Source organism: Octodon degus, unplaced genomic scaffold (genome assembly GCF_000260255.1).
Source record: "Octodon degus isolate 3935 unplaced genomic scaffold, OctDeg1.0 scaffold00209, whole genome shotgun sequence".
Classification (NCBI taxonomy): Eukaryota; Metazoa; Chordata; class Mammalia; order Rodentia; family Octodontidae; genus Octodon; species Octodon degus.
In genome coordinates this window covers 1,597,408-1,606,156 of record NW_004524785.1, presented here as the reverse complement: position 1 = coordinate 1,606,156, position 8,749 = coordinate 1,597,408, and positions in this window count along the sequence as shown.

Genomic DNA, 8,749 nt, shown 5'->3' with positions numbered 1-8,749 from the left:
TGTGTCATTTTATTTTCTCACTTTGCAAGGAGCTGGGAATGCAGAACTTTGTTTGTTAAAAATGTGTTTAGTACAGGGTCTACAGTGTCTACGGAGTCTCACTACACAGATCACACTCCTAGTGATTCTTCCTTTTTTTCAGCCTCCCGAGCGCTGGGATCACAGGTCTGTGCCACCACGCCCAGTCTCAATCGCCATCTCTGCACAATCCGGGGGCAGGGCTGGCACAGCATGAAGAACTTTGAAAACCAAAGCAACATGAAATAAGACCACAGCCTTTTCCCATAAGGTGTATATATTCAGAACGTCAGACAGGCATGTACCAGACGTACATTAAGTAGTACGTGGTGGAAGACAGACAATAAGAGATAGCCAAAGCGTAACACTCTGAGAGATATAATTAGCTATCATTTACATAAAAAATTCAAGTTACGGTTTTAAAGAAATCGTACTTTTTATTTAATGCTAATCCTTCACTCACTTATTGCTCTCGGCTGGTTCTCGCGTTCATTCCTCTAGCAGAGTCTGTGTTGCTCTTACTCTGGGGCTAGCATCAGATAGCATGCAAAGCAGTTGCACTGTAACGTAGACCCAAAAGTCTCCAAAGCCTGGGATGCTTGCGGGTGAGATGCATAACTCGGGAGTGTTTATCCTCCGTAGCTTCTGGACTGTCACTGTACCACATTGTTATTATTTATACACCAAACACCTATCCAGGAATGAATACAGCTGTGTACACAGCCTGCCTTGTACAAGATAAGTCGGCAGTGTAAATATTTGCAGGCATGTTGCCCTTCAGTGACTGATTTGTGGTGACAAAAGTCTCATCATTATCACGCGCCATGTGAATAGATTGTTTTGCTTTTCTGGCTGACGTTTTCTTCCAAGTTAAAAAGGCTTCCTTCCTCTCTTCCCTCTTGCCTTTATTTTATCTCCGATGAGTTATTAAATTATTAGTGTTTGTCACGCATGCTATGAAGTGCTAGGCATGCAAAAATGAATTACACTAAGCCACGATTTCTTCATTGGCGGAGTAGGGAGCGCAGCCTACTGGTTAAGATGATTAACTTTGGGGGTAGGTGGACTCACTACTGTCTGCCTTCATGACTCTAGGAAACCTGCCTTCCTCCTTCATGCTCTAATTTCTGCTAACATAAAATCAAGATAAGAAAATATCTTCCTTAAAGGGTCACTGTGACAATTAAGAAGAAAATACTGTACATGTAAAATATTCAGCACTTTACTTTGTGAATATTAGCTGTTGCAGTTATTACTGTTCTTAACATTGTAGGGCCTTTTAAAGGTATTAAGTTGAATTAGGTGATGCATGTAAAGGCTTACATGCACACCATTTTTTTTTTTTTGCTTCAATTTGGCATATTTTTCAGATTTTTGTCACAGCATTAATGGAAGCATTTGCCTTTAATGTTTGTATTTCTGTTTCCTCAGGTACACAGTGTGTTCACTAGGTCAGGATAGGCCTGTTAACATATTCATTTTTGTATGACAACCCATATCTGGACCAAGGTCAGTGCCCCAGAGTTATTCCCTGAACCATTTCTTGTTTCAGTCCAACGTCATTGGCATCCATGTGGGTAATTCCCGACTCATCAGAAATTCAGTATGGTCGCCCAGTTTCCACCTGAGAATCTCCTCACTTTCTTGAGAGAAGTTAGAGAGAGAAGCCAGCATTGATCTGCAAATGGATCCACTTTAATGTGGACAAAAGCTTCGGGCTTGGGAAAGGCTGATTTACTCTAAGAGGATGATGAAAGCCTCTAGTTTACAGAAAATGAGTCATAAAGAGTCTAAGACCTTGGCCAACCAAATTGCATAGATAGAATATGAATGGAGGATGAAATCCAGATCAGAGTTACTGTGGAGAAGGATAGTGCTATATTTAATGCATTAGTAAATCTTTAATCTATGAGTTAAATATTTATTACAATACCTGATGTATACCAGGAATGATTCTAATATATAGAAACTTTCCAAACAAGGACTAGTCTCTCCAAGTCCAGCAAAATGGAACAGTACTGTGTCTCCCAGGGCCACCCTCCTACAAATAAATACCTCTGGCCACAATATAACAGCCTACCCTAGGAAGAACCTGAAAGATGCAGAGAACTGGATGAGTATCCTGGGCATACTGGGACTTGAAGAACAGCATGCTGATAAATTTACTGCCCACATTATAACTCTAAAATGCTGCTGCAGAAGCCTTTCTCAGCAAACAAGTAGAGACAGATGAAAATCTCCAAGACACAACTTTCCTTCTCTCTACGAAGAAGATGGCTTAATATCAGTGAACCTTTTTGGCCCTATCCACCTGACTCTTGACAAATGGCAGCAGACTAAGCATGCCACCCCTACCTGTTCCCATTCCACACTGCAGCCCTGTCTTGCAGATGCAGATATTGTGCCCTGGCTCCCCAGGGAGGATGTCAGCTGTACAAAAGGAGGCTGCTCCTTCCTCATCCGCCTGAAACAGTGAGGTGGATGGCACTGTGCTTTCCCCACTGGGAGGTATCAAGGCCATGAGGGTCTTCATTCCTTTTGGAGCAGAACCCAGGCCTATTCTGACTCCCCTATCACTTAGTATTACTGTGAGCTTGATGACAAGCTAAGTCTCCATTCTTACCTTGTGTGATGAGGCTAAGAGAAAATATGTAAGCAAGGGTTACTAAGCACTTGATTCTCCCTGAGAGCATACCGCCAGGAGCCTCTGGGAATCTGAGTTCTGTAGCAATGAGGCTTTGTAGATCAACTCCCCTTTTGCCCCTCTTGATGCAGCAAGGTCCTGAATGGGCATCACTATGGTGGTTTGTGCCCTCTCGTTATGGAGAAGGACTCAGCCAAGCTCAAGAGGAAGCTGAACATTCACACTATGTATATATAAGAGGGCAGGGTGAGAAAAGCTGTATTTTGCCAGAACGTGTTGGTGGGACACAGCAAGAAGCTGAGCATAGAGCTTCATCTTGTCTTCGTTGTGACCTTCAAAAGAATAACTGATCTCTAAAAGGAATGCTAAATGGGACCCAAAATCCTAATTTAGTATACAATATACTATCCAGCATATTCTGATTATAGTAGAAAATCACTTGTACCAATATCAGAAAATCATAACATGACCACGAAAAAGAAAAACAAGCACCAACCTAGAGACAAATCAGTTCCAAGAACTGTCTGGAAAGAATGTTATTTTCTCTCACGAGGAGCAAATATCCAACACATAAAACTTAAAAGAAGTGAAGCTCATGGTTTTAGCGGGTTTGTTTCATCACTGAGTAGCTTCAAGGACTCGTGTGTCACGGGGACCAAGTGGGGACCAGGAAGCAGAGAGAAGAGACACCACACAGTTGAGAAGACAACCACCCCCATAGCCCGACTTACAAATAACAGATCATTGGGAAGCAATTCTAAACCACATGAAGTCATCATAGAAATGCTTCCATGGAGATCTTAAAGTATATTTTAAAGATAAAAAATCATCAAAGAATTAATTGTACTAAAAGGAATCAAACTGAAGGTAGAGAATTGGAAATTATAACAACTAAAAAAAAAAAAAATTAGCCAGAAATTGGTCAAGCAATGGTCATGACTCATCCACATGGCTGACACTGATAAGGATCTACAAACTGTGGTACAGGGTTTCAGGGTAAATCATGAGGGGATTTGACTGAACTTGTCAGATACAAAAGTTACATTTCTTGTTATATAGGTCTTGCTTTATCTTGGTGGTAATCATCCAACAGAAAAGTATAAAAACGAGATATTAAAAGTAAAGCCATATTAATATGCTGAGCTGTAAAAAGCTCAAGTCAACAACTTCTGACATAGCCAGTCCTGTGGATAACCCACTACTATTGTGGACTGATGGACTGTGTTGGATTATTTTGCTGAACTCACGCACCTACAATATTTAAATGGAAGTGGAACAGCTATCTCTTACAAAACTAAACCAAAAAAGGGATATAAATGAAGGACCATTTAGTATCTGTATATACAAAATAGTTAGGAGAGATATACAGCTATTTTCTCTTAATTCAATGAGAAGAAAGATTTGTACTAATAGTGTTTAGACAAGACATTATGTTTGCATCTTGTACTGTGAATAACTACTACAAAGACAACAATATGCAATGAATTAATTATTGAATATGTCCTACTAATTGGTTTTGAAACCGTTTCATTGCTATTTGTTTCTCAATAAAATTAATCAAAGCCCAAATCGTTTGATAATAACAATAAGCTTTTCTTCTGGATGGTTAACAACCTAAGTTTGCAGACCAAATTAGAGAAAAAGGAAGGATACAAGGAAAGCCAACATTTTGGCCCTAACCTTCTAAGGTCGATTAAGACTCAGGACATATGAGAACTTGTACTGTAACGTCATGTACCTCGGTAGTGTCCCAAATTTTCTGATCAAGAAGATTATGGGGCCAAAGAGGAAAATGATCGATGACGTAGAGTGTGCCTAAGGAGAGTCACATGGGGAGAAGACACTCTCTCAGGCTTTCACAGAGAGCACATTGGCCAAGCATTGGCCGTGACTCATCCACATGGCTGCACTGATGAAGGTTCTACAATCTGAGGTACAGGATCTCAGGACAAATCCTGAGGGCATTTCACTGACCTTCTAAGACCAAAAAGCTACAACTCTTCTTGCATAGGTCCTGCTTTACCTTGGTCTTAACCATCCAGTAGAAAAGTATGAAGTCGAAATATAAGAAATAAAGCCATGCTGTTAAGTTGAGCTGTGGGGGACTCAGGTCAATAATTTCTGACATTGCCAGTTAAATATAAGACCCAATGCTATTATAGGCTACTGGACTCTTTTAGAATATTTTGCTGAGTTTACACACCTATAATATTCAATAATGTAACTTAGAAAAAATGGGGTATACCGATGAATGTCCATTTTGTATCTGTGTATTCAAAGAGGTTGGGATAGATATATAGTTGCATTCTCTTAATGAATAGAATGATTTGTTCTAATGGTGTTTGTAAATAGGATCACAAGTCCGCATCTTGTACAGCAATTAACCACTAAGAAGAATATATGCAGTGTATCATTTGTTGAAACTGTCCTTCCGATTTGATTTGAAACTGTCTCATTGCTATCTCTTTGTCAATAAAACTTTGAAAAAAAATAAATAAATAAAATTAATCAAAAAATTAGCGAGGTTCAAAAGTACTGTGTAGATGATGAAGTAGAATTAGTGAATTTTTTTTTCATTTTTATATATGTGCCACAGTCTCACTATACATCTTGGACTCTTGGTGATCCTCCTATTGTCAACTTCCCAGGGCTGGGATTGCAAGCATGCACCATCACTCCAAGTCAGTTGCCAGCTCAGTGCACCCCAGGGGTGGGGATGGTGCACCATGTAGACGGGGGATCCAACCCTGGTCCCTATGCTTGCCAAAGCAGGCACTTAGTCCTCTGAGCTATCTCACCAGCCCTAGAATCAGTGAATTAAAGAGAGGTGACAAGAATGTATCCACTTTGTACACAAGAGAAACTGACTGAATAGTATAAAAATATAATTGTACATAGTCCCAGAGACCTGGGGGACAACAGTAAAACTGTGACACTAGAGATAACAGAGAGGAAGGACTGCCACTAAAGAAATGCATGATAAATAATGGCTAAAATTTCAAGTTAAACCATTGTAAATTGTGGAATCCCTATTTGGAAAGTAACAGGAATAAGAAAGACCCATTTGGAAATAAGTTCTTACCCTCTAGTGAGGTGATGAGACCAATATGATTGTAGTGAGCTGCTTATGTGCATTATATTGCCTAGATAATCAAGTAATACTATTCTGCAAGTTATATATGTAATAAATACATATATAATAGCATATATATATATATATATATATGTATGTATTTATATCCTATAAATGTGTCAAGAATGGAAGCAAAAGAATGAGGCTGAGGAAACAAGGAAGAAACAAAGAAAAAAGAGTACAATGACAGAAGCAGGGCTTATCATTATCAGTAATAACTATGGAGGAGGAAAACCTGCTCAGGCCCCGCCTCCTGTCCCTCTCTTGGACAAGAGCTTTCTTTCCTGCAATAAACATATTCTGGAAAAAAATAACTATAGATATTCTAAATAAACTGAAAGTTGTCATAGTGCTTAAAAACATGATCCAAATATATATATTAGTACCCATCACCTGAGGAATAGATGAAAAAGATGTGGTATTTTTATATAATGGAGTATTACTCAGCTCTAAAGAATGATAAACTTGAAATCTTTATATTTAAGTGGATGGCACTTGAAGTTGCAATCATAAGTGAAATAAACCAGACTCACATGTGTAAATATCATATAGGCTCCCTAGTGTAAGAACTCAAAAGAAGAAATACAAACAGAAAGATATAGCACAGTTAAAAGGAAGGTGAGAATTTAAGGATTAGACAATGAAGAGAGGGGAAGGAGAAAAGCTAGGATACATGACGGGCAAAACCATACATTTATAAACACAAGATGATTAAGTAAAAAAAAATTTAAAAAAGATCATTAAGTCAATGATCCTGAGAATCTTCACCAGGTTTTTGAAACTAGCAGTTAATTGGTAGGAGTCTCACCCTGACTAACTATATATGCTGCTACCTGTGAACTAACCAACTGCACTGAAGATAGCAATGCGTAATGCTAAGGTCATGCTTGGAATGCCTGTTGTTCTGGTCTTCTAAATACATTCTGCTTGTTATGTCCTACCGATTACTACCATATTTTCTCTCAAGTAAATGTTTGTTGAATAAAAAGGGTAATAAATGAAAACAAGAGACAAGAAAAAAAATTGTAATAGTAAAAAATGTAAAAGTTTGTTCCAATATTAAGTTAATTGTAACAAATTCACTCAACATACAGCAATATAAACACGTCAAGGTAAAAGAATTGAAGTTAGGGGCTGGGGATTTGGCTCAGCAGTAGAACGCTTACCTAGCAAGCTGGAAGCCCCAGGTTCAGTCCTTGGTATCAAGAACAAAAAACAAACAAACAAACAAACAAAAAACAAACAAACAAACAAACAAAAAACCAAACCCTCAACTGAAAAAAAAAAAAAGAATTCCAGTTATAGTGTGCAAAATTTAATTTGCAAAAGGGTAGAATGGCTTTAGTAATCAGGTGAAGTAGGTAGTAGAGCAAAAATGTCTCTGGTTTTTAAATTTTTTTTTTTTTAAATTTCTGTTCTTAGAAAACAACAACTTACATATTATTGGATGTTATGTTTCCAGTTTTGGATGTTAGCAGCTGCTAACGCTGCCTCACGGCTGAGGAATACAATTAAGCACTCATTTCCAAGTTATTTTCTTCAAGCGTTGCCAAGCTGCAGTATGCCTTTCTAATACGCCCTGAGCCTTGCACTATGCACACCTGATTGTGGCCGCTGACGGGGAAATTCCCTGTAAAATACATGGTAGCGGGACTTTCAGTAGCTCTTGAAACATACGGAAAAATATTTTGAGCAGCAAGCACTTCCAGTTGATTATTACGGAATAGATGGAAAGACAGCTAGGGTCCCTGCTCTCATGGAAGCTGGGCGCGGCTGTTTAGGCCCTGGCGAGCGCGCTTGTGGGCAAAGAGGATAATGGTGAGGCTTTTAAGAAGGAAAGTGATAGAGGATTATTTACTGGATTATTTTTGCCTGTCATCATGTTCACTGTATTTAATGATGAAATCGTCTTCTAGATAACTGCCCAGTATGGAAAGCAGTGACTTTTAGAAATAGGTAACAAATTTGAACCTGAAAATATTCTTTCTATATGACAGTAACAGCCATGTAAAACCTACACACAAAAAACCCCCAAAACCCAAAACAATAACAACAACAACAACAACAACAACAACAACAAAACACCTCACACACAATGTCTCTGGGGGAACCAGACTTATGGGAACCCTGATTTTCTAGGCTATTGGACTAACGATGATGTCCGACTTCTTATAAATGGCCTTCATGGATGCCACGCAAACTTCGTCATTAAGTACGAATCCCTAAGCAGTGGACATGTGGCGTTCAGCGGTCGGAGGAAAGGCTCTTGAGTATCATCGTCCACGTGTGTGTGGGTGAGAGCTAGAGGCCGGAAGAAATGCAGTCGGGTTTTCCTTTGTCTGAGCACGGACCCTTGGCCGATGGCTGCTTGGAAAGGTGGAGCCTGCAGTGGGTTGAAGGTCATGTTTTGTTTGCTGTCAACGAATTGCTATGTCTCCCACTTTATTCATTATGAAGATAGATTCGCTTATATTTATTTATTTATTTATGTATTGCATTTTAGCGGAGGGTGTACAGGGTATTCAGGGTCTCACTACTAGATCAGACTCAGCGATCCGCCTGTTTACAGCCTCCCAAGAGCTGGGATTGCGTTCGCGTGCCACCACTCCCAGTCTGTCTCAGCACGCCCTGGGGCCAGGGCCGGAGCAGCAGGTTAGGGGATCAAATCCCTGACTTCTGAGCATGCTTGTAGGTGCTTTAATTTGCTGAGCTATTTGGCTGGCCAAAGATAGATTAATTTAAAAAGTTGCTTCATATTTACACTTTTATGAGCATTCTTATGCTATTTAGAATTTTTATGAGAATGCTGCAAGACAGGCATGAGAGGAGTTATATCCACATTTAAAAGGCAAGGAAACAGGCTGGAGAGATGGCTCAGTGGTCTAAAGCACCTACTTAGAACAAGCTTAGCAAAAGCATCAGGGACCGCGGTTCAATCCCCCAGCGCCACATGC